Source organism: Schistocerca piceifrons, chromosome 3, assembly GCF_021461385.2.
Source record: "Schistocerca piceifrons isolate TAMUIC-IGC-003096 chromosome 3, iqSchPice1.1, whole genome shotgun sequence".
NCBI lineage: Eukaryota > Metazoa > Arthropoda > Insecta > Orthoptera > Acrididae > Schistocerca > Schistocerca piceifrons.
The window spans coordinates 263,322,039-263,344,877 of NC_060140.1; the positions used below are offsets into that span (position 1 = coordinate 263,322,039).

At 46.7% G+C, this 22,839-nt stretch overlaps 69 non-coding genes across 69 annotated transcripts; 46 read left to right on the forward strand and 23 right to left on the reverse strand.

The window, feature by feature from the left end:
- The first annotated feature begins 16 nt into the window (after positions 1-16).
- Trnac-gca lies at positions 17-88 on the forward strand. The gene has a single exon. It is a non-coding gene; the product is annotated as a tRNA-Cys (tRNA).
- Positions 89-364: 276 nt separating this feature from the next.
- Positions 365-436, reverse strand: Trnaa-cgc. Its single transcript has one exon. It is a non-coding gene; the product is annotated as a tRNA-Ala (tRNA).
- A 118-nt stretch (positions 437-554) lies between these two features.
- On the forward strand, positions 555-626 carry Trnaw-cca. The gene has a single exon. It is a non-coding gene; the product is annotated as a tRNA-Trp (tRNA).
- A 319-nt stretch (positions 627-945) lies between these two features.
- On the forward strand, positions 946-1,017 carry Trnac-gca. The gene has a single exon. It is a non-coding gene; the product is annotated as a tRNA-Cys (tRNA).
- A 276-nt stretch (positions 1,018-1,293) lies between these two features.
- Positions 1,294-1,365, reverse strand: Trnaa-cgc. The gene has a single exon. It is a non-coding gene; the product is annotated as a tRNA-Ala (tRNA).
- A 118-nt stretch (positions 1,366-1,483) lies between these two features.
- On the forward strand, positions 1,484-1,555 carry Trnaw-cca. Its single transcript has one exon. It is a non-coding gene; the product is annotated as a tRNA-Trp (tRNA).
- Positions 1,556-1,874: 319 nt separating this feature from the next.
- On the forward strand, positions 1,875-1,946 carry Trnac-gca. Its single transcript has one exon. It is a non-coding gene; the product is annotated as a tRNA-Cys (tRNA).
- A 276-nt stretch (positions 1,947-2,222) lies between these two features.
- Positions 2,223-2,294, reverse strand: Trnaa-cgc. The gene has a single exon. It is a non-coding gene; the product is annotated as a tRNA-Ala (tRNA).
- A 118-nt stretch (positions 2,295-2,412) lies between these two features.
- Positions 2,413-2,484, forward strand: Trnaw-cca. The gene has a single exon. It is a non-coding gene; the product is annotated as a tRNA-Trp (tRNA).
- A 319-nt stretch (positions 2,485-2,803) lies between these two features.
- Trnac-gca lies at positions 2,804-2,875 on the forward strand. Its single transcript has one exon. It is a non-coding gene; the product is annotated as a tRNA-Cys (tRNA).
- Positions 2,876-3,151: 276 nt separating this feature from the next.
- On the reverse strand, positions 3,152-3,223 carry Trnaa-cgc. The gene has a single exon. It is a non-coding gene; the product is annotated as a tRNA-Ala (tRNA).
- Positions 3,224-3,341: 118 nt separating this feature from the next.
- Positions 3,342-3,413, forward strand: Trnaw-cca. The gene has a single exon. It is a non-coding gene; the product is annotated as a tRNA-Trp (tRNA).
- Positions 3,414-3,732: 319 nt separating this feature from the next.
- Trnac-gca lies at positions 3,733-3,804 on the forward strand. Its single transcript has one exon. It is a non-coding gene; the product is annotated as a tRNA-Cys (tRNA).
- A 276-nt stretch (positions 3,805-4,080) lies between these two features.
- Positions 4,081-4,152, reverse strand: Trnaa-cgc. The gene has a single exon. It is a non-coding gene; the product is annotated as a tRNA-Ala (tRNA).
- A 118-nt stretch (positions 4,153-4,270) lies between these two features.
- Positions 4,271-4,342, forward strand: Trnaw-cca. Its single transcript has one exon. It is a non-coding gene; the product is annotated as a tRNA-Trp (tRNA).
- Positions 4,343-4,661: 319 nt separating this feature from the next.
- Positions 4,662-4,733, forward strand: Trnac-gca. Its single transcript has one exon. It is a non-coding gene; the product is annotated as a tRNA-Cys (tRNA).
- A 276-nt stretch (positions 4,734-5,009) lies between these two features.
- Positions 5,010-5,081, reverse strand: Trnaa-cgc. Its single transcript has one exon. It is a non-coding gene; the product is annotated as a tRNA-Ala (tRNA).
- Positions 5,082-5,199: 118 nt separating this feature from the next.
- Trnaw-cca lies at positions 5,200-5,271 on the forward strand. The gene has a single exon. It is a non-coding gene; the product is annotated as a tRNA-Trp (tRNA).
- Positions 5,272-5,590: 319 nt separating this feature from the next.
- Positions 5,591-5,662, forward strand: Trnac-gca. Its single transcript has one exon. It is a non-coding gene; the product is annotated as a tRNA-Cys (tRNA).
- A 276-nt stretch (positions 5,663-5,938) lies between these two features.
- On the reverse strand, positions 5,939-6,010 carry Trnaa-cgc. Its single transcript has one exon. It is a non-coding gene; the product is annotated as a tRNA-Ala (tRNA).
- A 118-nt stretch (positions 6,011-6,128) lies between these two features.
- Positions 6,129-6,200, forward strand: Trnaw-cca. Its single transcript has one exon. It is a non-coding gene; the product is annotated as a tRNA-Trp (tRNA).
- Positions 6,201-6,519: 319 nt separating this feature from the next.
- Trnac-gca lies at positions 6,520-6,591 on the forward strand. Its single transcript has one exon. It is a non-coding gene; the product is annotated as a tRNA-Cys (tRNA).
- Positions 6,592-6,867: 276 nt separating this feature from the next.
- Trnaa-cgc lies at positions 6,868-6,939 on the reverse strand. Its single transcript has one exon. It is a non-coding gene; the product is annotated as a tRNA-Ala (tRNA).
- A 118-nt stretch (positions 6,940-7,057) lies between these two features.
- On the forward strand, positions 7,058-7,129 carry Trnaw-cca. The gene has a single exon. It is a non-coding gene; the product is annotated as a tRNA-Trp (tRNA).
- A 319-nt stretch (positions 7,130-7,448) lies between these two features.
- Positions 7,449-7,520, forward strand: Trnac-gca. Its single transcript has one exon. It is a non-coding gene; the product is annotated as a tRNA-Cys (tRNA).
- Positions 7,521-7,796: 276 nt separating this feature from the next.
- On the reverse strand, positions 7,797-7,868 carry Trnaa-cgc. Its single transcript has one exon. It is a non-coding gene; the product is annotated as a tRNA-Ala (tRNA).
- A 118-nt stretch (positions 7,869-7,986) lies between these two features.
- On the forward strand, positions 7,987-8,058 carry Trnaw-cca. The gene has a single exon. It is a non-coding gene; the product is annotated as a tRNA-Trp (tRNA).
- Positions 8,059-8,377: 319 nt separating this feature from the next.
- On the forward strand, positions 8,378-8,449 carry Trnac-gca. Its single transcript has one exon. It is a non-coding gene; the product is annotated as a tRNA-Cys (tRNA).
- Positions 8,450-8,725: 276 nt separating this feature from the next.
- On the reverse strand, positions 8,726-8,797 carry Trnaa-cgc. The gene has a single exon. It is a non-coding gene; the product is annotated as a tRNA-Ala (tRNA).
- A 118-nt stretch (positions 8,798-8,915) lies between these two features.
- On the forward strand, positions 8,916-8,987 carry Trnaw-cca. Its single transcript has one exon. It is a non-coding gene; the product is annotated as a tRNA-Trp (tRNA).
- A 319-nt stretch (positions 8,988-9,306) lies between these two features.
- Trnac-gca lies at positions 9,307-9,378 on the forward strand. The gene has a single exon. It is a non-coding gene; the product is annotated as a tRNA-Cys (tRNA).
- A 276-nt stretch (positions 9,379-9,654) lies between these two features.
- Positions 9,655-9,726, reverse strand: Trnaa-cgc. The gene has a single exon. It is a non-coding gene; the product is annotated as a tRNA-Ala (tRNA).
- Positions 9,727-9,844: 118 nt separating this feature from the next.
- On the forward strand, positions 9,845-9,916 carry Trnaw-cca. The gene has a single exon. It is a non-coding gene; the product is annotated as a tRNA-Trp (tRNA).
- Positions 9,917-10,235: 319 nt separating this feature from the next.
- On the forward strand, positions 10,236-10,307 carry Trnac-gca. The gene has a single exon. It is a non-coding gene; the product is annotated as a tRNA-Cys (tRNA).
- A 276-nt stretch (positions 10,308-10,583) lies between these two features.
- Trnaa-cgc lies at positions 10,584-10,655 on the reverse strand. The gene has a single exon. It is a non-coding gene; the product is annotated as a tRNA-Ala (tRNA).
- Positions 10,656-10,773: 118 nt separating this feature from the next.
- Trnaw-cca lies at positions 10,774-10,845 on the forward strand. The gene has a single exon. It is a non-coding gene; the product is annotated as a tRNA-Trp (tRNA).
- A 319-nt stretch (positions 10,846-11,164) lies between these two features.
- Positions 11,165-11,236, forward strand: Trnac-gca. Its single transcript has one exon. It is a non-coding gene; the product is annotated as a tRNA-Cys (tRNA).
- A 276-nt stretch (positions 11,237-11,512) lies between these two features.
- Trnaa-cgc lies at positions 11,513-11,584 on the reverse strand. The gene has a single exon. It is a non-coding gene; the product is annotated as a tRNA-Ala (tRNA).
- Positions 11,585-11,702: 118 nt separating this feature from the next.
- On the forward strand, positions 11,703-11,774 carry Trnaw-cca. The gene has a single exon. It is a non-coding gene; the product is annotated as a tRNA-Trp (tRNA).
- Positions 11,775-12,093: 319 nt separating this feature from the next.
- Positions 12,094-12,165, forward strand: Trnac-gca. The gene has a single exon. It is a non-coding gene; the product is annotated as a tRNA-Cys (tRNA).
- A 276-nt stretch (positions 12,166-12,441) lies between these two features.
- On the reverse strand, positions 12,442-12,513 carry Trnaa-cgc. The gene has a single exon. It is a non-coding gene; the product is annotated as a tRNA-Ala (tRNA).
- Positions 12,514-12,631: 118 nt separating this feature from the next.
- Trnaw-cca lies at positions 12,632-12,703 on the forward strand. The gene has a single exon. It is a non-coding gene; the product is annotated as a tRNA-Trp (tRNA).
- A 319-nt stretch (positions 12,704-13,022) lies between these two features.
- On the forward strand, positions 13,023-13,094 carry Trnac-gca. Its single transcript has one exon. It is a non-coding gene; the product is annotated as a tRNA-Cys (tRNA).
- A 276-nt stretch (positions 13,095-13,370) lies between these two features.
- Positions 13,371-13,442, reverse strand: Trnaa-cgc. Its single transcript has one exon. It is a non-coding gene; the product is annotated as a tRNA-Ala (tRNA).
- A 118-nt stretch (positions 13,443-13,560) lies between these two features.
- On the forward strand, positions 13,561-13,632 carry Trnaw-cca. Its single transcript has one exon. It is a non-coding gene; the product is annotated as a tRNA-Trp (tRNA).
- A 319-nt stretch (positions 13,633-13,951) lies between these two features.
- Positions 13,952-14,023, forward strand: Trnac-gca. Its single transcript has one exon. It is a non-coding gene; the product is annotated as a tRNA-Cys (tRNA).
- Positions 14,024-14,299: 276 nt separating this feature from the next.
- Positions 14,300-14,371, reverse strand: Trnaa-cgc. The gene has a single exon. It is a non-coding gene; the product is annotated as a tRNA-Ala (tRNA).
- A 118-nt stretch (positions 14,372-14,489) lies between these two features.
- On the forward strand, positions 14,490-14,561 carry Trnaw-cca. Its single transcript has one exon. It is a non-coding gene; the product is annotated as a tRNA-Trp (tRNA).
- Positions 14,562-14,880: 319 nt separating this feature from the next.
- On the forward strand, positions 14,881-14,952 carry Trnac-gca. The gene has a single exon. It is a non-coding gene; the product is annotated as a tRNA-Cys (tRNA).
- A 276-nt stretch (positions 14,953-15,228) lies between these two features.
- On the reverse strand, positions 15,229-15,300 carry Trnaa-cgc. Its single transcript has one exon. It is a non-coding gene; the product is annotated as a tRNA-Ala (tRNA).
- A 118-nt stretch (positions 15,301-15,418) lies between these two features.
- Trnaw-cca lies at positions 15,419-15,490 on the forward strand. The gene has a single exon. It is a non-coding gene; the product is annotated as a tRNA-Trp (tRNA).
- Positions 15,491-15,809: 319 nt separating this feature from the next.
- Trnac-gca lies at positions 15,810-15,881 on the forward strand. The gene has a single exon. It is a non-coding gene; the product is annotated as a tRNA-Cys (tRNA).
- Positions 15,882-16,157: 276 nt separating this feature from the next.
- Positions 16,158-16,229, reverse strand: Trnaa-cgc. The gene has a single exon. It is a non-coding gene; the product is annotated as a tRNA-Ala (tRNA).
- Positions 16,230-16,347: 118 nt separating this feature from the next.
- Positions 16,348-16,419, forward strand: Trnaw-cca. The gene has a single exon. It is a non-coding gene; the product is annotated as a tRNA-Trp (tRNA).
- Positions 16,420-16,738: 319 nt separating this feature from the next.
- Trnac-gca lies at positions 16,739-16,810 on the forward strand. The gene has a single exon. It is a non-coding gene; the product is annotated as a tRNA-Cys (tRNA).
- Positions 16,811-17,086: 276 nt separating this feature from the next.
- On the reverse strand, positions 17,087-17,158 carry Trnaa-cgc. The gene has a single exon. It is a non-coding gene; the product is annotated as a tRNA-Ala (tRNA).
- A 118-nt stretch (positions 17,159-17,276) lies between these two features.
- Trnaw-cca lies at positions 17,277-17,348 on the forward strand. The gene has a single exon. It is a non-coding gene; the product is annotated as a tRNA-Trp (tRNA).
- A 319-nt stretch (positions 17,349-17,667) lies between these two features.
- Trnac-gca lies at positions 17,668-17,739 on the forward strand. The gene has a single exon. It is a non-coding gene; the product is annotated as a tRNA-Cys (tRNA).
- A 276-nt stretch (positions 17,740-18,015) lies between these two features.
- Trnaa-cgc lies at positions 18,016-18,087 on the reverse strand. The gene has a single exon. It is a non-coding gene; the product is annotated as a tRNA-Ala (tRNA).
- A 118-nt stretch (positions 18,088-18,205) lies between these two features.
- Trnaw-cca lies at positions 18,206-18,277 on the forward strand. The gene has a single exon. It is a non-coding gene; the product is annotated as a tRNA-Trp (tRNA).
- A 319-nt stretch (positions 18,278-18,596) lies between these two features.
- Positions 18,597-18,668, forward strand: Trnac-gca. The gene has a single exon. It is a non-coding gene; the product is annotated as a tRNA-Cys (tRNA).
- Positions 18,669-18,944: 276 nt separating this feature from the next.
- Trnaa-cgc lies at positions 18,945-19,016 on the reverse strand. The gene has a single exon. It is a non-coding gene; the product is annotated as a tRNA-Ala (tRNA).
- A 118-nt stretch (positions 19,017-19,134) lies between these two features.
- Trnaw-cca lies at positions 19,135-19,206 on the forward strand. Its single transcript has one exon. It is a non-coding gene; the product is annotated as a tRNA-Trp (tRNA).
- Positions 19,207-19,525: 319 nt separating this feature from the next.
- Trnac-gca lies at positions 19,526-19,597 on the forward strand. The gene has a single exon. It is a non-coding gene; the product is annotated as a tRNA-Cys (tRNA).
- Positions 19,598-19,873: 276 nt separating this feature from the next.
- On the reverse strand, positions 19,874-19,945 carry Trnaa-cgc. The gene has a single exon. It is a non-coding gene; the product is annotated as a tRNA-Ala (tRNA).
- A 118-nt stretch (positions 19,946-20,063) lies between these two features.
- On the forward strand, positions 20,064-20,135 carry Trnaw-cca. The gene has a single exon. It is a non-coding gene; the product is annotated as a tRNA-Trp (tRNA).
- A 319-nt stretch (positions 20,136-20,454) lies between these two features.
- Positions 20,455-20,526, forward strand: Trnac-gca. The gene has a single exon. It is a non-coding gene; the product is annotated as a tRNA-Cys (tRNA).
- A 276-nt stretch (positions 20,527-20,802) lies between these two features.
- Positions 20,803-20,874, reverse strand: Trnaa-cgc. Its single transcript has one exon. It is a non-coding gene; the product is annotated as a tRNA-Ala (tRNA).
- A 118-nt stretch (positions 20,875-20,992) lies between these two features.
- Trnaw-cca lies at positions 20,993-21,064 on the forward strand. The gene has a single exon. It is a non-coding gene; the product is annotated as a tRNA-Trp (tRNA).
- Positions 21,065-22,839: the final 1,775 nt, after the last annotated feature.

The following is a 22,839-nucleotide window of genomic DNA, read 5'->3' on the forward strand; positions in this document are numbered from 1 at the left end:
CGCAAAGATCGTGAATGGGGGTATAGCTCAGTCGTAGAGCATTCGACTGCAGATCGAGAGGTCCCCGGTTCAATCCCGGGTGCCCCCTTCATTTTTCAGTATCTCGAAAAAACAAATGACGATTGTCGCGGTGAGTTGCAAATACATGTTTGAGATGCACCCTGCACGCCATACCGAAGGCTTTGGAGCAACATTTCAATGGGGGGGGATCGCAGCCCAGGGTCTTGCAGGTCATCGTCCTCCCGCCATGAGGTCGAACTGTACGAAATCCACTTGCTTGGGGGAAGAATCTTGTACACTGAATTTTGTAGAATATGGTGATAGGCAAAAGTTTTCATGTACTGCTGCACGGAGAAACAAAAATTGGAGGAGCTGGGATTTGAACCCAGGACTTTCTGCATGCGAAGCAGACACTCTACCACTGAGTTACACCCCCGCCAGAGCAAGTACATCCGGGACGAGTGTCTCGTGGATCCTACTGTCATTATTTCTTAGGTTTGAACGGTACAGTAAGTGTTCGAGGAACCTATTCATGACAGGACCTAAGCAGCGTCGACTCCGTGGCGCAACGGTAGCGCGTCTGACTCCAGATCAGAAGGTTGCGTGTTCAAATCACGTCGGGGTCACAATGAAATTTTCGTTTACGAAAGCCATAGGCGAGTATGTCAGTTTAATCAGATACCAAACGATTACGGAGAACGGACGAACAGAACTTGCTTGAAAAAAAGCTGCTAGTGCAATTTTCGCGTTCTGACATTAAGGTGAAGGCGCCGACTCGCACTTTCTCCAGGCGCGAAGTGTCTAGTATTTTTGATATTTATATCGTTTAACGCTAATATATAACTGAGAGATAATGATTACGCAATATTTTGCTCGATTAGACGTCTTTAGCCAGGCAGAGTATAATATTTTTCCTTAAGTTATGGGAACGCAAAGATCGTGAATGGGGGTATAGCTCAGTCGTAGAGCATTCGACTGCAGATCGAGAGGTCCCCGGTTCAATCCCGGGTGCCCCCTTCATTTTTCAGTATCTCGAAAAAACAAATGACGATTGTCGCGGTGAGTTGCAAATACATGTTTGAGATGCACCCTGCACGCCATACCGAAGGCTTTGGAGCAACATTTCAATGGGGGGGGATCGCAGCCCAGGGTCTTGCAGGTCATCGTCCTCCCGCCATGAGGTCGAACTGTACGAAATCCACTTGCTTGGGGGAAGAATCTTGTACACTGAATTTTGTAGAATATGGTGATAGGCAAAAGTTTTCATGTACTGCTGCACGGAGAAACAAAAATTGGAGGAGCTGGGATTTGAACCCAGGACTTTCTGCATGCGAAGCAGACACTCTACCACTGAGTTACACCCCCGCCAGAGCAAGTACATCCGGGACGAGTGTCTCGTGGATCCTACTGTCATTATTTCTTAGGTTTGAACGGTACAGTAAGTGTTCGAGGAACCTATTCATGACAAGACCTAAGCAGCGTCGACTCCGTGGCGCAACGGTAGCGCGTCTGACTCCAGATCAGAAGGTTGCGTGTTCAAATCACGTCGGGGTCACAATGAAATTTTCGTTTACGAAAGCCATAGGCGAGTATGTCAGTTTAATCAGATACCAAACGATTACGGAGAACGGACGAACAGAACTTGCTTGAAAAAAAGCTACTAGTGCAATTTTCGCGTTCTGACATTAAGGTGAAGGCGCCGACTCGCACTTTCTCCAGGCGCGAAGTGTCTAGTATTTTTGATATTTATATCGTTTAACGCTAATATATAACTGAGAGATAATGATTACGCAATATTTTGCTCGATTAGACGTCTTTAGCCAGGCAGAGTATAATATTTTTCCTTAAGTTATGGGAACGCAAAGATCGTGAATGGGGGTATAGCTCAGTCGTAGAGCATTCGACTGCAGATCGAGAGGTCCCCGGTTCAATCCCGGGTGCCCCCTTCATTTTTCAGTATCTCGAAAAAACAAATGACGATTGTCGCGGTGAGTTGCAAATACATGTTTGAGATGCACCCTGCACGCCATACCGAAGGCTTTGGAGCAACATTTCAATGGGGGGGGATCGCAGCCCAGGGTCTTGCAGGTCATCGTCCTCCCGCCATGAGGTCGAACTGTACGAAATCCACTTGCTTGGGGGAAGAATCTTGTACACTGAATTTTGTAGAATATGGTGATAGGCAAAAGTTTTCATGTACTGCTGCACGGAGAAACAAAAATTGGAGGAGCTGGGATTTGAACCCAGGACTTTCTGCATGCGAAGCAGACACTCTACCACTGAGTTACACCCCCGCCAGAGCAAGTACATCCGGGACGAGTGTCTCGTGGATCCTACTGTCATTATTTCTTAGGTTTGAACGGTACAGTAAGTGTTCGAGGAACCTATTCATGACAAGACCTAAGCAGCGTCGACTCCGTGGCGCAACGGTAGCGCGTCTGACTCCAGATCAGAAGGTTGCGTGTTCAAATCACGTCGGGGTCACAATGAAATTTTCGTTTACGAAAGCCATAGGCGAGTATGTCAGTTTAATCAGATACCAAACGATTACGGAGAACGGACGAACAGAACTTGCTTGAAAAAAAGCTACTAGTGCAATTTTCGCGTTCTGACATTAAGGTGAAGGCGCCGACTCGCACTTTCTCCAGGCGCGAAGTGTCTAGTATTTTTGATATTTATATCGTTTAACGCTAATATATAACTGAGAGATAATGATTACGCAATATTTTGCTCGATTAGACGTCTTTAGCCAGGCAGAGTATAATATTTTTCCTTAAGTTATGGGAACGCAAAGATCGTGAATGGGGGTATAGCTCAGTCGTAGAGCATTCGACTGCAGATCGAGAGGTCCCCGGTTCAATCCCGGGTGCCCCCTTCATTTTTCAGTATCTCGAAAAAACAAATGACGATTGTCGCGGTGAGTTGCAAATACATGTTTGAGATGCACCCTGCACGCCATACCGAAGGCTTTGGAGCAACATTTCAATGGGGGGGGATCGCAGCCCAGGGTCTTGCAGGTCATCGTCCTCCCGCCATGAGGTCGAACTGTACGAAATCCACTTGCTTGGGGGAAGAATCTTGTACACTGAATTTTGTAGAATATGGTGATAGGCAAAAGTTTTCATGTACTGCTGCACGGAGAAACAAAAATTGGAGGAGCTGGGATTTGAACCCAGGACTTTCTGCATGCGAAGCAGACACTCTACCACTGAGTTACACCCCCGCCAGAGCAAGTACATCCGGGACGAGTGTCTCGTGGATCCTACTGTCATTATTTCTTAGGTTTGAACGGTACAGTAAGTGTTCGAGGAACCTATTCATGACAAGACCTAAGCAGCGTCGACTCCGTGGCGCAACGGTAGCGCGTCTGACTCCAGATCAGAAGGTTGCGTGTTCAAATCACGTCGGGGTCACAATGAAATTTTCGTTTACGAAAGCCATAGGCGAGTATGTCAGTTTAATCAGATACCAAACGATTACGGAGAACGGACGAACAGAACTTGCTTGAAAAAAAGCTACTAGTGCAATTTTCGCGTTCTGACATTAAGGTGAAGGCGCCGACTCGCACTTTCTCCAGGCGCGAAGTGTCTAGTATTTTTGATATTTATATCGTTTAACGCTAATATATAACTGAGAGATAATGATTACGCAATATTTTGCTCGATTAGACGTCTTTAGCCAGGCAGAGCATAATATTTTTCCTTAAGTTATGGGAACGCAAAGATCGTGAATGGGGGTATAGCTCAGTCGTAGAGCATTCGACTGCAGATCGAGAGGTCCCCGGTTCAATCCCGGGTGCCCCCTTCATTTTTCAGTATCTCGAAAAAACAAATGACGATTGTCGCGGTGAGTTGCAAATACATGTTTGAGATGCACCCTGCACGCCATACCGAAGGCTTTGGAGCAACATTTCAATGGGGGGGGATCGCAGCCCAGGGTCTTGCAGGTCATCGTCCTCCCGCCATGAGGTCGAACTGTACGAAATCCACTTGCTTGGGGGAAGAATCTTGTACACTGAATTTTGTAGAATATGGTGATAGGCAAAAGTTTTCATGTACTGCTGCACGGAGAAACAAAAATTGGAGGAGCTGGGATTTGAACCCAGGACTTTCTGCATGCGAAGCAGACACTCTACCACTGAGTTACACCCCCGCCAGAGCAAGTACATCCGGGACGAGTGTCTCGTGGATCCTACTGTCATTATTTCTTAGGTTTGAACGGTACAGTAAGTGTTCGAGGAACCTATTCATGACAAGACCTAAGCAGCGTCGACTCCGTGGCGCAACGGTAGCGCGTCTGACTCCAGATCAGAAGGTTGCGTGTTCAAATCACGTCGGGGTCACAATGAAATTTTCGTTTACGAAAGCCATAGGCGAGTATGTCAGTTTAATCAGATACCAAACGATTACGGAGAACGGACGAACAGAACTTGCTTGAAAAAAAGCTACTAGTGCAATTTTCGCGTTCTGACATTAAGGTGAAGGCGCCGACTCGCACTTTCTCCAGGCGCGAAGTGTCTAGTATTTTTGATATTTATATCGTTTAACGCTAATATATAACTGAGAGATAATGATTACGCAATATTTTGCTCGATTAGACGTCTTTAGCCAGGCAGAGTATAATATTTTTCCTTAAGTTATGGGAACGCAAAGATCGTGAATGGGGGTATAGCTCAGTCGTAGAGCATTCGACTGCAGATCGAGAGGTCCCCGGTTCAATCCCGGGTGCCCCCTTCATTTTTCAGTATCTCGAAAAAACAAATGACGATTGTCGCGGTGAGTTGCAAATACATGTTTGAGATGCACCCTGCACGCCATACCGAAGGCTTTGGAGCAACATTTCAATGGGGGGGGATCGCAGCCCAGGGTCTTGCAGGTCATCGTCCTCCCGCCATGAGGTCGAACTGTACGAAATCCACTTGCTTGGGGGAAGAATCTTGTACACTGAATTTTGTAGAATATGGTGATAGGCAAAAGTTTTCATGTACTGCTGCACGGAGAAACAAAAATTGGAGGAGCTGGGATTTGAACCCAGGACTTTCTGCATGCGAAGCAGACACTCTACCACTGAGTTACACCCCCGCCAGAGCAAGTACATCCGGGACGAGTGTCTCGTGGATCCTACTGTCATTATTTCTTAGGTTTGAACGGTACAGTAAGTGTTCGAGGAACCTATTCATGACAAGACCTAAGCAGCGTCGACTCCGTGGCGCAACGGTAGCGCGTCTGACTCCAGATCAGAAGGTTGCGTGTTCAAATCACGTCGGGGTCACAATGAAATTTTCGTTTACGAAAGCCATAGGCGAGTATGTCAGTTTAATCAGATACCAAACGATTACGGAGAACGGACGAACAGAACTTGCTTGAAAAAAAGCTACTAGTGCAATTTTCGCGTTCTGACATTAAGGTGAAGGCGCCGACTCGCACTTTCTCCAGGCGCGAAGTGTCTAGTATTTTTGATATTTATATCGTTTAACGCTAATATATAACTGAGAGATAATGATTACGCAATATTTTGCTCGATTAGACGTCTTTAGCCAGGCAGAGTATAATATTTTTCCTTAAGTTATGGGAACGCAAAGATCGTGAATGGGGGTATAGCTCAGTCGTAGAGCATTCGACTGCAGATCGAGAGGTCCCCGGTTCAATCCCGGGTGCCCCCTTCATTTTTCAGTATCTCGAAAAAACAAATGACGATTGTCGCGGTGAGTTGCAAATACATGTTTGAGATGCACCCTGCACGCCATACCGAAGGCTTTGGAGCAACATTTCAATGGGGGGGGATCGCAGCCCAGGGTCTTGCAGGTCATCGTCCTCCCGCCATGAGGTCGAACTGTACGAAATCCACTTGCTTGGGGGAAGAATCTTGTACACTGAATTTTGTAGAATATGGTGATAGGCAAAAGTTTTCATGTACTGCTGCACGGAGAAACAAAAATTGGAGGAGCTGGGATTTGAACCCAGGACTTTCTGCATGCGAAGCAGACACTCTACCACTGAGTTACACCCCCGCCAGAGCAAGTACATCCGGGACGAGTGTCTCGTGGATCCTACTGTCATTATTTCTTAGGTTTGAACGGTACAGTAAGTGTTCGAGGAACCTATTCATGACAAGACCTAAGCAGCGTCGACTCCGTGGCGCAACGGTAGCGCGTCTGACTCCAGATCAGAAGGTTGCGTGTTCAAATCACGTCGGGGTCACAATGAAATTTTCGTTTACGAAAGCCATAGGCGAGTATGTCAGTTTAATCAGATACCAAACGATTACGGAGAACGGACGAACAGAACTTGCTTGAAAAAAAGCTACTAGTGCAATTTTCGCGTTCTGACATTAAGGTGAAGGCGCCGACTCGCACTTTCTCCAGGCGCGAAGTGTCTAGTATTTTTGATATTTATATCGTTTAACGCTAATATATAACTGAGAGATAATGATTACGCAATATTTTGCTCGATTAGACGTCTTTAGCCAGGCAGAGTATAATATTTTTCCTTAAGTTATGGGAACGCAAAGATCGTGAATGGGGGTATAGCTCAGTCGTAGAGCATTCGACTGCAGATCGAGAGGTCCCCGGTTCAATCCCGGGTGCCCCCCTTCATTTTTCAGTATCTCGAAAAAACAAATGACGATTGTCGCGGTGAGTTGCAAATACATGTTTGAGATGCACCCTGCACGCCATACCGAAGGCTTTGGAGCAACATTTCAATGGGGGGGATCGCAGCCCAGGGTCTTGCAGGTCATCGTCCTCCCGCCATGAGGTCGAACTGTACGAAATCCACTTGCTTGGGGGAAGAATCTTGTACACTGAATTTTGTAGAATATGGTGATAGGCAAAAGTTTTCATGTACTGCTGCACGGAGAAACAAAAATTGGAGGAGCTGGGATTTGAACCCAGGACTTTCTGCATGCGAAGCAGACACTCTACCACTGAGTTACACCCCCGCCAGAGCAAGTACATCCGGGACGAGTGTCTCGTGGATCCTACTGTCATTATTTCTTAGGTTTGAACGGTACAGTAAGTGTTCGAGGAACCTATTCATGACAAGACCTAAGCAGCGTCGACTCCGTGGCGCAACGGTAGCGCGTCTGACTCCAGATCAGAAGGTTGCGTGTTCAAATCACGTCGGGGTCACAATGAAATTTTCGTTTACGAAAGCCATAGGCGAGTATGTCAGTTTAATCAGATACCAAACGATTACGGAGAACGGACGAACAGAACTTGCTTGAAAAAAAGCTACTAGTGCAATTTTCGCGTTCTGACATTAAGGTGAAGGCGCCGACTCGCACTTTCTCCAGGCGCGAAGTGTCTAGTATTTTTGATATTTATATCGTTTAACGCTAATATATAACTGAGAGATAATGATTACGCAATATTTTGCTCGATTAGACGTCTTTAGCCAGGCAGAGTATAATATTTTTCCTTAAGTTATGGGAACGCAAAGATCGTGAATGGGGGTATAGCTCAGTCGTAGAGCATTCGACTGCAGATCGAGAGGTCCCCGGTTCAATCCCGGGTGCCCCCTTCATTTTTCAGTATCTCGAAAAAACAAATGACGATTGTCGCGGTGAGTTGCAAATACATGTTTGAGATGCACCCTGCACGCCATACCGAAGGCTTTGGAGCAACATTTCAATGGGGGGGGATCGCAGCCCAGGGTCTTGCAGGTCATCGTCCTCCCGCCATGAGGTCGAACTGTACGAAATCCACTTGCTTGGGGGAAGAATCTTGTACACTGAATTTTGTAGAATATGGTGATAGGCAAAAGTTTTCATGTACTGCTGCACGGAGAAACAAAAATTGGAGGAGCTGGGATTTGAACCCAGGACTTTCTGCATGCGAAGCAGACACTCTACCACTGAGTTACACCCCCGCCAGAGCAAGTACATCCGGGACGAGTGTCTCGTGGATCCTACTGTCATTATTTCTTAGGTTTGAACGGTACAGTAAGTGTTCGAGGAACCTATTCATGACAAGACCTAAGCAGCGTCGACTCCGTGGCGCAACGGTAGCGCGTCTGACTCCAGATCAGAAGGTTGCGTGTTCAAATCACGTCGGGGTCACAATGAAATTTTCGTTTACGAAAGCCATAGGCGAGTATGTCAGTTTAATCAGATACCAAACGATTACGGAGAACGGACGAACAGAACTTGCTTGAAAAAAAGCTACTAGTGCAATTTTCGCGTTCTGACATTAAGGTGAAGGCGCCGACTCGCACTTTCTCCAGGCGCGAAGTGTCTAGTATTTTTGATATTTATATCGTTTAACGCTAATATATAACTGAGAGATAATGATTACGCAATATTTTGCTCGATTAGACGTCTTTAGCCAGGCAGAGTATAATATTTTTCCTTAAGTTATGGGAACGCAAAGATCGTGAATGGGGGTATAGCTCAGTCGTAGAGCATTCGACTGCAGATCGAGAGGTCCCCGGTTCAATCCCGGGTGCCCCCTTCATTTTTCAGTATCTCGAAAAAACAAATGACTATTGTCGCGGTGAGTTGCAAATACATGTTTGAGATGCACCCTGCACGCCATACCGAAGGCTTTGGAGCAACATTTCAATGGGGGGGGATCGCAGCCCAGGGTCTTGCAGGTCATCGTCCTCCCGCCATGAGGTCGAACTGTACGAAATCCACTTGCTTGGGGGAAGAATCTTGTACACTGAATTTTGTAGAATATGGTGATAGGCAAAAGTTTTCATGTACTGCTGCACGGAGAAACAAAAATTGGAGGAGCTGGGATTTGAACCCAGGACTTTCTGCATGCGAAGCAGACACTCTACCACTGAGTTACACCCCCGCCAGAGCAAGTACATCCGGGACGAGTGTCTCGTGGATCCTACTGTCATTATTTCTTAGGTTTGAACGGTACAGTAAGTGTTCGAGGAACCTATTCATGACAAGACCTAAGCAGCGTCGACTCCGTGGCGCAACGGTAGCGCGTCTGACTCCAGATCAGAAGGTTGCGTGTTCAAATCACGTCGGGGTCACAATGAAATTTTCGTTTACGAAAGCCATAGGCGAGTATGTCAGTTTAATCAGATACCAAACGATTACGGAGAACGGACGAACAGAACTTGCTTGAAAAAAAGCTACTAGTGCAATTTTCGCGTTCTGACATTAAGGTGAAGGCGCCGACTCGCACTTTCTCCAGGCGCGAAGTGTCTAGTATTTTTGATATTTATATCGTTTAACGCTAATATATAACTGAGAGATAATGATTACGCAATATTTTGCTCGATTAGACGTCTTTAGCCAGGCAGAGTATAATATTTTTCCTTAAGTTATGGGAACGCAAAGATCGTGAATGGGGGTATAGCTCAGTCGTAGAGCATTCGACTGCAGATCGAGAGGTCCCCGGTTCAATCCCGGGTGCCCCCTTCATTTTTCAGTATCTCGAAAAAACAAATGACGATTGTCGCGGTGAGTTGCAAATACATGTTTGAGATGCACCCTGCACGCCATACCGAAGGCTTTGGAGCAACATTTCAATGGGGGGGGATCGCAGCCCAGGGTCTTGCAGGTCATCGTCCTCCCGCCATGAGGTCGAACTGTACGAAATCCACTTGCTTGGGGGAAGAATCTTGTACACTGAATTTTGTAGAATATGGTGATAGGCAAAAGTTTTCATGTACTGCTGCACGGAGAAACAAAAATTGGAGGAGCTGGGATTTGAACCCAGGACTTTCTGCATGCGAAGCAGACACTCTACCACTGAGTTACACCCCCGCCAGAGCAAGTACATCCGGGACGAGTGTCTCGTGGATCCTACTGTCATTATTTCTTAGGTTTGAACGGTACAGTAAGTGTTCGAGGAACCTATTCATGACAAGGCCTAAGCAGCGTCGACTCCGTGGCGCAACGGTAGCGCGTCTGACTCCAGATCAGAAGGTTGCGTGTTCAAATCACGTCGGGGTCACAATGAAATTTTCGTTTACGAAAGCCATAGGCGAGTATGTCAGTTTAATCAGATACCAAACGATTACGGAGAACGGACGAACAGAACTTGCTTGAAAAAAAGCTACTAGTGCAATTTTCGCGTTCTGACATTAAGGTGAAGGCGCCGACTCGCACTTTCTCCAGGCGCGAAGTGTCTAGTATTTTTGATATTTATATCGTTTAACGCTAATATATAACTGAGAGATAATGATTACGCAATATTTTGCTCGATTAGACGTCTTTAGCCAGGCAGAGTATAATATTTTTCCTTAAGTTATGGGAACGCAAAGATCGTGAATGGGGGTATAGCTCAGTCGTAGAGCATTCGACTGCAGATCGAGAGGTCCCCGGTTCAATCCCGGGTGCCCCCTTCATTTTTCAGTATCTCGAAAAAACAAATGACGATTGTCGCGGTGAGTTGCAAATACATGTTTGAGATGCACCCTGCACGCCATACCGAAGGCTTTGGAGCAACATTTCAATGGGGGGGGATCGCAGCCCAGGGTCTTGCAGGTCATCGTCCTCCCGCCATGAGGTCGAACTGTACGAAATCCACTTGCTTGGGGGAAGAATCTTGTACACTGAATTTTGTAGAATATGGTGATAGGCAAAAGTTTTCATGTACTGCTGCACGGAGAAACAAAAATTGGAGGAGCTGGGATTTGAACCCAGGACTTTCTGCATGCGAAGCAGACACTCTACCACTGAGTTACACCCCCGCCAGAGCAAGTACATCCGGGACGAGTGTCTCGTGGATCCTACTGTCATTATTTCTTAGGTTTGAACAGTACAGTAAGTGTTCGAGGAACCTATTCATGACAAGACCTAAGCAGCGTCGACTCCGTGGCGCAACGGTAGCGCGTCTGACTCCAGATCAGAAGGTTGCGTGTTCAAATCACGTCGGGGTCACAATGAAATTTTCGTTTACGAAAGCCATAGGCGAGTATGTCAGTTTAATCAGATACCAAACGATTACGGAGAACGGACGAACAGAACTTGCTTGAAAAAAAGCTACTAGTGCAATTTTCGCGTTCTGACATTAAGGTGAAGGCGCCGACTCGCACTTTCTCCAGGCGCGAAGTGTCTAGTATTTTTGATATTTATATCGTTTAACGCTAATATATAACTGAGAGATAATGATTACGCAATATTTTGCTCGATTAGACGTCTTTAGCCAGGCAGAGTATAATATTTTTCCTTAAGTTATGGGAACGCAAAGATCGTGAATGGGGGTATAGCTCAGTCGTAGAGCATTCGACTGCAGATCGAGAGGTCCCCGGTTCAATCCCGGGTGCCCCCTTCATTTTTCAGTATCTCGAAAAAACAAATGACGATTGTCGCGGTGAGTTGCAAATACATGTTTGAGATGCACCCTGCACGCCATACCGAAGGCTTTGGAGCAACATTTCAATGGGGGGGGATCGCAGCCCAGGGTCTTGCAGGTCATCGTCCTCCCGCCATGAGGTCGAACTGTACGAAATCCACTTGCTTGGGGGAAGAATCTTGTACACTGAATTTTGTAGAATATGGTGATAGGCAAAAGTTTTCATGTACTGCTGCACGGAGAAACAAAAATTGGAGGAGCTGGGATTTGAACCCAGGACTTTCTGCATGCGAAGCAGACACTCTACCACTGAGTTACACCCCCGCCAGAGCAAGTACATCCGGGACGAGTGTCTCGTGGATCCTACTGTCATTATTTCTTAGGTTTGAACGGTACAGTAAGTGTTCGAGGAACCTATTCATGACAAGACCTAAGCAGCGTCGACTCCGTGGCGCAACGGTAGCGCGTCTGACTCCAGATCAGAAGGTTGCGTGTTCAAATCACGTCGGGGTCACAATGAAATTTTCGTTTACGAAAGCCATAGGCGAGTATGTCAGTTTAATCAGATACCAAACGATTACGGAGAACGGACGAACAGAACTTGCTTGAAAAAAAGCTACTAGTGCAATTTTCGCGTTCTGACATTAAGGTGAAGGCGCCGACTCGCACTTTCTCCAGGCGCGAAGTGTCTAGTATTTTTGATATTTATATCGTTTAACGCTAATATATAACTGAGAGATAATGATTACGCAATATTTTGCTCGATTAGACGTCTTTAGCCAGGCAGAGTATAATATTTTTCCTTAAGTTATGGGAACGCAAAGATCGTGAATGGGGGTATAGCTCAGTCGTAGAGCATTCGACTGCAGATCGAGAGGTCCCCGGTTCAATCCCGGGTGCCCCCTTCATTTTTCAGTATCTCGAAAAAACAAATGACGATTGTCGCGGTGAGTTGCAAATACATGTTTGAGATGCACCCTGCACGCCATACCGAAGGCTTTGGAGCAACATTTCAATGGGGGGGGATCGCAGCCCAGGGTCTTGCAGGTCATCGTCCTCCCGCCATGAGGTCGAACTGTACGAAATCCACTTGCTTGGGGGAAGAATCTTGTACACTGAATTTTGTAGAATATGGTGATAGGCAAAAGTTTTCATGTACTGCTGCACGGAGAAACAAAAATTGGAGGAGCTGGGATTTGAACCCAGGACTTTCTGCATGCGAAGCAGACACTCTACCACTGAGTTACACCCCCGCCAGAGCAAGTACATCCGGGACGAGTGTCTCGTGGATCCTACTGTCATTATTTCTTAGGTTTGAACGGTACAGTAAGTGTTCGAGGAACCTATTCATGACAAGACCTAAGCAGCGTCGACTCCGTGGCGCAACGGTAGCGCGTCTGACTCCAGATCAGAAGGTTGCGTGTTCAAATCACGTCGGGGTCACAATGAAATTTTCGTTTACGAAAGCCATAGGCGAGTATGTCAGTTTAATCAGATACCAAACGATTACGGAGAACGGACGAACAGAACTTGCTTGAAAAAAAGCTACTAGTGCAATTTTCGCGTTCTGACATTAAGGTGAAGGCGCCGACTCGCACTTTCTCCAGGCGCGAAGTGTCTAGTATTTTTGATATTTATATCGTTTAACGCTAATATATAACTGAGAGATAATGATTACGCAATATTTTGCTCGATTAGACGTCTTTAGCCAGGCAGAGTATAATATTTTTCCTTAAGTTATGGGAACGCAAAGATCGTGAATGGGGGTATAGCTCAGTCGTAGAGCATTCGACTGCAGATCGAGAGGTCCCCGGTTCAATCCCGGGTGCCCCCTTCATTTTTCAGTATCTCGAAAAAACAAATGACGATTGTCGCGGTGAGTTGCAAATACATGTTTGAGATGCACCCTGCACGCCATACCGAAGGCTTTGGAGCAACATTTCAATGGGGGGGGATCGCAGCCCAGGGTCTTGCAGGTCATCGTCCTCCCGCCATGAGGTCGAACTGTACGAAATCCACTTGCTTGGGGGAAGAATCTTGTACACTGAATTTTGTAGAATATGGTGATAGGCAAAAGTTTTCATGTACTGCTGCACGGAGAAACAAAAATTGGAGGAGCTGGGATTTGAACCCAGGACTTTCTGCATGCGAAGCAAACACTCTACCACTGAGTTACACCCCCGCCAGAGCAAGTACATCCGGGACGAGTGTCTCGTGGATCCTACTGTCATTATTTCTTAGGTTTGAACGGTACAGTAAGTGTTCGAGGAACCTATTCATGACAAGACCTAAGCAGCGTCGACTCCGTGGCGCAACGGTAGCGCGTCTGACTCCAGATCAGAAGGTTGCGTGTTCAAATCACGTCGGGGTCACAATGAAATTTTCGTTTACGAAAGCCATAGGCGAGTATGTCAGTTTAATCAGATACCAAACGATTACGGAGAACGGACGAACAGAACTTGCTTGAAAAAAAGCTACTAGTGCAATTTTCGCGTTCTGACATTAAGGTGAAGGCGCCGACTCGCACTTTCTCCAGGCGCGAAGTGTCTAGTATTTTTGATATTTATATCGTTTAACGCTAATATATAACTGAGAGATAATGATTACGCAATATTTTGCTCGATTAGACGTCTTTAGCCAGGCAGAGTATAATATTTTTCCTTAAGTTATGGGAACGCAAAGATCGTGAATGGGGGTATAGCTCAGTCGTAGAGCATTCGACTGCAGATCGAGAGGTCCCCGGTTCAATCCCGGGTGCCCCCTTCATTTTTCAGTATCTCGAAAAAACAAATGACGATTGTCGCGGTGAGTTGCAAATACATGTTTGAGATGCACCCTGCACGCCATACCGAAGGCTTTGGAGCAACATTTCAATGGGGGGGGATCGCAGCCCAGGGTCTTGCAGGTCATCGTCCTCCCGCCATGAGGTCGAACTGTACGAAATCCACTTGCTTGGGGGAAGAATCTTGTACACTGAATTTTGTAGAATATGGTGATAGGCAAAAGTTTTCATGTACTGCTGCACGGAGAAACAAAAATTGGAGGAGCTGGGATTTGAACCCAGGACTTTCTGCATGCGAAGCAGACACTCTACCACTGAGTTACACCCCCGCCAGAGCAAGTACATCCGGGACGAGTGTCTCGTGGATCCTACTGTCATTATTTCTTAGGTTTGAACGGTACAGTAAGTGTTCGAGGAACCTATTCATGACAAGACCAAAGCAGCGTCGACTCCGTGGCGCAACGGTAGCGCGTCTGACTCCAGATCAGAAGGTTGCGTGTTCAAATCACGTCGGGGTCACAATGAAATTTTCGTTTACGAAAGCCATAGGCGAGTATGTCAGTTTAATCAGATACCAAACGATTACGGAGAACGGACGAACAGAACTTGCTTGAAAAAAAGCTACTAGTGCAATTTTCGCGTTCTGACATTAAGGTGAAGGCGCCGACTCGCACTTTCTCCAGGCGCGAAGTGTCTAGTATTTTTGATATTTATATCGTTTAACGCTAATATATAACTGAGAGATAATGATTACGCAATATTTTGCTCGATTAGACGTCTTTAGCCAGGCAGAGTATAATATTTTTCCTTAAGTTATGGGAACGCAAAGATCGTGAATGGGGGTATAGCTCAGTCGTAGAGCATTCGACTGCAGATCGAGAGGTCCCCGGTTCAATCCCGGGTGCCCCCTTCATTTTTCAGTATCTCGAAAAAACAAATGACGATTGTCGCGGTGAGTTGCAAATACATGTTTGAGATGCACCCTGCACGCCATACCGAAGGCTTTGGAGCAACATTTCAATGGGGGGGGATCGCAGCCCAGGGTCTTGCAGGTCATCGTCCTCCCGCCATGAGGTCGAACTGTACGAAATCCACTTGCTTGGGGGAAGAATCTTGTACACTGAATTTTGTAGAATATGGTGATAGGCAAAAGTTTTCATGTACTGCTGCACGGAGAAACAAAAATTGGAGGAGCTGGGATTTGAACCCAGGACTTTCTGCATGCGAAGCAGACACTCTACCACTGAGTTACACCCCCGCCAGAGCAAGTACATCCGGGACGAGTGTCTCGTGGATCCTACTGTCATTATTTCTTAGGTTTGAACGGTACAGTAAGTGTTCGAGGAACCTATTCATGACAAGACCTAAGCAGCGTCGACTCCGTGGCGCAACGGTAGCGCGTCTGACTCCAGATCAGAAGGTTGCGTGTTCAAATCACGTCGGGGTCACAATGAAATTTTCGTTTACGAAAGCCATAGGCGAGTATGTCAGTTTAATCAGATACCAAACGATTACGGAGAACGGACGAACAGAACTTGCTTGAAAAAAAGCTACTAGTGCAATTTTCGCGTTCTGACATTAAGGTGAAGGCGCCGACTCGCACTTTCTCCAGGCGCGAAGTGTCTAGTATTTTTGATATTTATATCGTTTAACGCTAATATATAACTGAGAGATAATGATTACGCAATATTTTGCTCGATTAGACGTCTTTAGCCAGGCAGAGTATAATATTTTTCCTTAAGTTATGGGAACGCAAAGATCGTGAATGGGGGTATAGCTCAGTCGTAGAGCATTCGACTGCAGATCGAGAGGTCCCCGGTTCAATCCCGGGTGCCCCCTTCATTTTTCAGTATCTCGAAAAAACAAATGACGATTGTCGCGGTGAGTTGCAAATACATGTTTGAGATGCACCCTGCACGCCATACCGAAGGCTTTGGAGCAACATTTCAATGGGGGGGGATCGCAGCCCAGGGTCTTGCAGGTCATCGTCCTCCCGCCATGAGGTCGAACTGTACGAAATCCACTTGCTTGGGGGAAGAATCTTGTACACTGAATTTTGTAGAATATGGTGATAGGCAAAAGTTTTCATGTACTGCTGCACGGAGAAACAAAAATTGGAGGAGCTGGGATTTGAACCCAGGACTTTCTGCATGCGAAGCAGACACTCTACCACTGAGTTACACCCCCGCCAGAGCAAGTACATCCGGGACGAGTGTCTCGTGGATCCTACTGTCATTATTTCTTAGGTTTGAACGGTACAGTAAGTGTTCGAGGAACCTATTCATGACAAGACCTAAGCAGCGTCGACTCCGTGGCGCAACGGTAGCGCGTCTGACTCCAGATCAGAAGGTTGCGTGTTCAAATCACGTCGGGGTCACAATGAAATTTTCGTTTACGAAAGCCATAGGCGAGTATGTCAGTTTAATCAGATACCAAACGATTACGGAGAACGGACGAACAGAACTTGCTTGAAAAAAAGCTACTAGTGCAATTTTCGCGTTCTGACATTAAGGTGAAGGCGCCGACTCGCACTTTCTCCAGGCGCGAAGTGTCTAGTATTTTTGATATTTATATCGTTTAACGCTAATATATAACTGAGAGATAATGATTACGCAATATTTTGCTCGATTAGACGTCTTTAGCCAGGCAGAGTATAATATTTTTCCTTAAGTTATGGGAACGCAAAGATCGTGAATGGGGGTATAGCTCAGTCGTAGAGCATTCGACTGCAGATCGAGAGGTCCCCGGTTCAATCCCGGGTGCCCCCTTCATTTTTCAGTATCTCGAAAAAACAAATGACGATTGTCGCGGTGAGTTGCAAATACATGTTTGAGATGCACCCTGCACGCCATACCGAAGGCTTTGGAGCAACATTTCAATGGGGGGGGATCGCAGCCCAGGGTCTTGCAGGTCATCGTCCTCCCGCCATGAGGTCGAACTGTACGAAATCCACTTGCTTGGGGGAAGAATCTTGTACACTGAATTTTGTAGAATATGGTGATAGGCAAAAGTTTTCATGTACTGCTGCACGGAGAAACAAAAATTGGAGGAGCTGGGATTTGAACCCAGGACTTTCTGCATGCGAAGCAGACACTCTACCACTGAGTTACACCCCCGCCAGAGCAAGTACATCCGGGACGAGTGTCTCGTGGATCCTACTGTCATTATTTCTTAGGTTTGAACGGTACAGTAAGTGTTCGAGGAACCTATTCATGACAAGACCTAAGCAGCGTCGACTCCGTGGCGCAACGGTAGCGCGTCTGACTCCAGATCAGAAGGTTGCGTGTTCAAATCACGTCGGGGTCACAATGAAATTTTCGTTTACGAAAGCCATAGGCGAGTATGTCAGTTTAATCAGATACCAAACGATTACGGAGAACGGACGAACAGAACTTGCTTGAAAAAAAGCTACTAGTGCAATTTTCGCGTTCTGACATTAAGGTGAAGGCGCCGACTCGCACTTTCTCCAGGCGCGAAGTGTCTAGTATTTTTGATATTTATATCGTTTAACGCTAATATATAACTGAGAGATAATGATTACGCAATATTTTGCTCGATTAGACGTCTTTAGCCAGGCAGAGTATAATATTTTTCCTTAAGTTATGGGAATGCAAAGATCGTGAATGGGGGTATAGCTCAGTCGTAGAGCATTCGACTGCAGATCGAGAGGTCCCCGGTTCAATCCCGGGTGCCCCCTTCATTTTTCAGTATCTCGAAAAAACAAATGACGATTGTCGCGGTGAGTTGCAAATACATGTTTGAGATGCACCCTGCACGCCATACCGAAGGCTTTGGAGCAACATTTCAATGGGGGGGGATCGCAGCCCAGGGTCTTGCAGGTCATCGTCCTCCCGCCATGAGGTCGAACTGTACGAAATCCACTTGCTTGGGGGAAGAATCTTGTACACTGAATTTTGTAGAATATGGTGATAGGCAAAAGTTTTCATGTACTGCTGCACGGAGAAACAAAAATTGGAGGAGCTGGGATTTGAACCCAGGACTTTCTGCATGCGAAGCAGACACTCTACCACTGAGTTACACCCCCGCCAGAGCAAGTACATCCGGGACGAGTGTCTCGTGGATCCTACTGTCATTATTTCTTAGGTTTGAACGGTACAGTAAGTGTTCGAGGAACCTATTCATGACAAGACCTAAGCAGCGTCGACTCCGTGGCGCAACGGTAGCGCGTCTGACTCCAGATCAGAAGGTTGCGTGTTCAAATCACGTCGGGGTCACAATGAAATTTTCGTTTACGAAAGCCATAGGCGAGTATGTCAGTTTAATCAGATACCAAACGATTACGGAGAACGGACGAACAGAACTTGCTTGAAAAAAAGCTACTAGTGCAATTTTCGCGTTCTGACATTAAGGTGAAGGCGCCGACTCGCACTTTCTCCAGGCGCGAAGTGTCTAGTATTTTTGATATTTATATCGTTTAACGCTAATATATAACTGAGAGATAATGATTACGCAATATTTTGCTCGATTAGACGTCTTTAGCCAGGCAGAGTATAATATTTTTCCTTAAGTTATGGGAACGCAAAGATCGTGAATGGGGGTATAGCTCAGTCGTAGAGCATTCGACTGCAGATCGAGAGGTCCCCGGTTCAATCCCGGGTGCCCCCTTCATTTTTCAGTATCTCGAAAAAACAAATGACGATTGTCGCGGTGAGTTGCAAATACATGTTTGAGATGCACCCTGCACGCCATACCGAAGGCTTTGGAGCAACATTTCAATGGGGGGGGATCGCAGCCCAGGGTCTTGCAGGTCATCGTCCTCCCGCCATGAGGTCGAACTGTACGAAATCCACTTGCTTGGGGGAAGAATCTTGTACACTGAATTTTGTAGAATATGGTGATAGGCAAAAGTTTTCATGTACTGCTGCACGGAGAAACAAAAATTGGAGGAGCTGAGATTTGAACCCAGGACTTTCTGCATGCGAAGCAGACACTCTACCACTGAGTTACACCCCCGCCAGAGCAAGTACATCCGGGACGAGTGTCTCGTGGATCCTACTGTCATTATTTCTTAGGTTTGAACGGTACAGTAAGTGTTCGAGGAACCTATTCATGACAAGACCTAAGCAGCGTCGACTCCGTGGCGCAACGGTAGCGCGTCTGACTCCAGATCAGAAGGTTGCGTGTTCAAATCACGTCGGGGTCACAATGAAATTTTCGTTTACGAAAGCCATAGGCGAGTATGTCAGTTTAATCAGATACCAAACGATTACGGAGAACGGACGAACAGAACTTGCTTGAAAAAAAGCTACTAGTGCAATTTTCGCGTTCTGACATTAAGGTGAAGGCGCCGACTCGCACTTTCTCCAGGCGCGAAGTGTCTAGTATTTTTGATATTTATATCGTTTAACGCTAATATATAACTGAGAGATAATGATTACGCAATATTTTGCTCGATTAGACGTCTTTAGCCAGGCAGAGTATAATATTTTTCCTTAAGTTATGGGAACGCAAAGATCGTGAATGGGGGTATAGCTCAGTCGTAGAGCATTCGACTGCAGATCGAGAGGTCCCCGGTTCAATCCCGGGTGCCCCCTTCATTTTTCAGTATCTCGAAAAAACAAATGACGATTGTCGCGGTGAGTTGCAAATACATGTTTGAGATGCACCCTGCACGCCATACCGAAGGCTTTGGAGCAACATTTCAATGGGGGGGGATCGCAGCCCAGGGTCTTGCAGGTCATCGTCCTCCCGCCATGAGGTCGAACTGTACGAAATCCACTTGCTTGGGGGAAGAATCTTGTACACTGAATTTTGTAGAATATGGTGATAGGCAAAAGTTTTCATGTACTGCTGCACGGAGAAACAAAAATTGGAGGAGCTGGGATTTGAACCCAGGACTTTCTGCATGCGAAGCAGACACTCTACCACTGAGTTACACCCCCGCCAGAGCAAGTACATCCGGGACGAGTGTCTCGTGGATCCTACTGTCATTATTTCTTAGGTTTGAACGGTACAGTAAGTGTTCGAGGAACCTATTCATGACAAGACCTAAGCAGCGTCGACTCCGTGGCGCAACGGTAGCGCGTCTGACTCCAGATCAGAAGGTTGCGTGTTCAAATCACGTCGGGGTCACAATGAAATTTTCGTTTACGAAAGCCATAGGCGAGTATGTCAGTTTAATCAGATACCAAACGATTACGGAGAACGGACGAACAGAACTTGCTTGAAAAAAAGCTACTAGTGCAATTTTCGCGTTCTGACATTAAGGTGAAGGCGCCGACTCGCACTTTCTCCAGGCGCGAAGTGTCTAGTATTTTTGATATTTATATCGTTTAACGCTAATATATAACTGAGAGATAATGATTACGCAATATTTTGCTCGATTAGACGTCTTTAGCCAGGCAGAGTATAATATTTTTCCTTAAGTTATGGGAACGCAAAGATCGTGAATGGGGGTATAGCTCAGTCGTAGAGCATTCGACTGCAGATCGAGAGGTCCCCGGTTCAATCCCGGGTGCCCCCTTCATTTTTCAGTATCTCGAAAAAACAAATGACGATTGTCGCGGTGAGTTGCAAATACATGTTTGAGATGCACCCTGCACGCCATACCGAAGGCTTTGGAGCAACATTTCAATGGGGGGGGATCGCAGCCCAGGGTCTTGCAGGTCATCGTCCTCCCGCCATGAGGTCGAACTGTACGAAATCCACTTGCTTGGGGGAAGAATCTTGTACACTGAATTTTGTAGAATATGGTGATAGGCAAAAGTTTTCATGTACTGCTGCACGGAGAAACAAAAATTGGAGGAGCTGGGATTTGAACCCAGGACTTTCTGCATGCGAAGCAGACACTCTACCACTGAGTTACACCCCCGCCAGAGCAAGTACATCCGGGACGAGTGTCTCGTGGATCCTACTGTCATTATTTCTTAGGTTTGAACGGTACAGTAAGTGTTCGAGGAACCTATTCATGACAAGACCTAAGCAGCGTCGACTCCGTGGCGCAACGGTAGCGCGTCTGACTCCAGATCAGAAGGTTGCGTGTTCAAATCACGTCGGGGTCACAATGAAATTTTCGTTTACGAAAGCCATAGGCGAGTATGTCAGTTTAATCAGATACCAAACGATTACGGAGAACGGACGAACAGAACTTGCTTGAAAAAAAGCTACTAGTGCAATTTTCGCGTTCTGACATTAAGGTGAAGGCGCCGACTCGCACTTTCTCCAGGCGCGAAGTGTCTAGTATTTTTGATATTTATATCGTTTAACGCTAATATATAACTGAGAGATAATGATTACGCAATATTTTGCTCGATTAGACGTCTTTAGCCAGGCAGAGTATAATATTTTTCCTTAAGTTATGGGAACGCAAAGATCGTGAATGGGGGTATAGCTCAGTCGCAGTCTGCCTGCAGCGGCCGTGGCGTGCGGTTGTCTGTGCTCCGCGCTGCAGCTCGCTTGTTTACTTCTGCGGGGTAAGTCGCTCGCTAGCAGCGGTTATTCTTGCGTTTGTGGAATGACGTTGATAATTCAGTGATGGCACATACTATGAGGAAAGACACCTTGAAGTTGACGTTCGATAACACGTTTGCCCGACCAACTTCCTTCGAAATCGAGGATTTCCTCGAAGAAGTGATGAAAATTGGCCTCGATGAGATTATCGGTATACATTTGTCGATTCTGTCTAGCATCGTTTATATCAAGATGAGAGATGCCGAGTTTTGTGACAAACTAGTTGACTCCTTTAGTTCTGGTTTGAAGTTTAAGCATAGTGATGGCAATGTGGGTGTGGTTACTGTTTCTCACGCCGGGCTTGGACTTCGAACAATTCGCATTTTTGAACTACCGTTTGAGGTCCCAGCAGACCAGATAAACGTTGCGATATCGCCGTATGGCAAAGTTTTGAGCAACTTTGCCGAACGTTGGTCTCCGGCGCATAAGTATCCGGTACTGAATGGCGTCAGGCAGCTTAAAGTTGACTTGCAACGACATATTCCGTCGTACGTCACGGTTTGTGGGTTCCGTGCCGTCGTAATGTATGATGGCCAACCTAGAACATGTGCCAGATGTAACTCGACGGGACATGTTCGTGCGGAATGTTTACAGCGTCGTGTAGTTCAACTGCCAACCGGAGAGAGTGTTAGCCCTCCCGCGATGTCAACATTACAGCCATCGTACGTGTCGGTTGCCCGCGGTGAGCCGTCCATACAACTGATTCGCGATAAACCTGCCGGACCCAGTTCCGTCGTTAATGTGACGTCTCCGGACACGCCAGTCGCGTCCGAGATGGCTGCTTCTGAAACACATGAAACTAACAGGACCAGTGAGATGGCGGTGGACCAGCCCTCACGGGGTGCCGAGTTGGTGGAGGTGTCCATGGCTCCTGCTCCCATGTCTGAACGAGTCGCTGAAACGATGCCCAACTCCGACACAGTAATACGTGGTAATCGATCTCCGAAGAAAAATAAAAAGCGGAGGATGGCTCACCAAGGTGCGGAAGATACAGCACCGAGCTTGCGGGGAAAGGCTAAATTAATCGGTCAGAATTTAAAAGAAGGGCCCGCAGACGCTGCCGCCTCGCCTTCGCGCTCGCGGGACACAACGCGATCAGACGACACCATGTCGGAGACACCCACGATGTACGACAGCGGACCAGATGAGACGCCCACTCAGCAAACTGAGCCACAGAATACGAATCCACCAGTTTCTGAGCCAGTAGGCACCCTTTGCTCTCCCAATTGGGCGGACGAGTTTGAAACGAACGAAGCTGATGTAGAGATGCAGGAGGATTCCACACCCTCGACCGGCTCCTTGCCCCCCGTATCAGCGGTTGATGGAC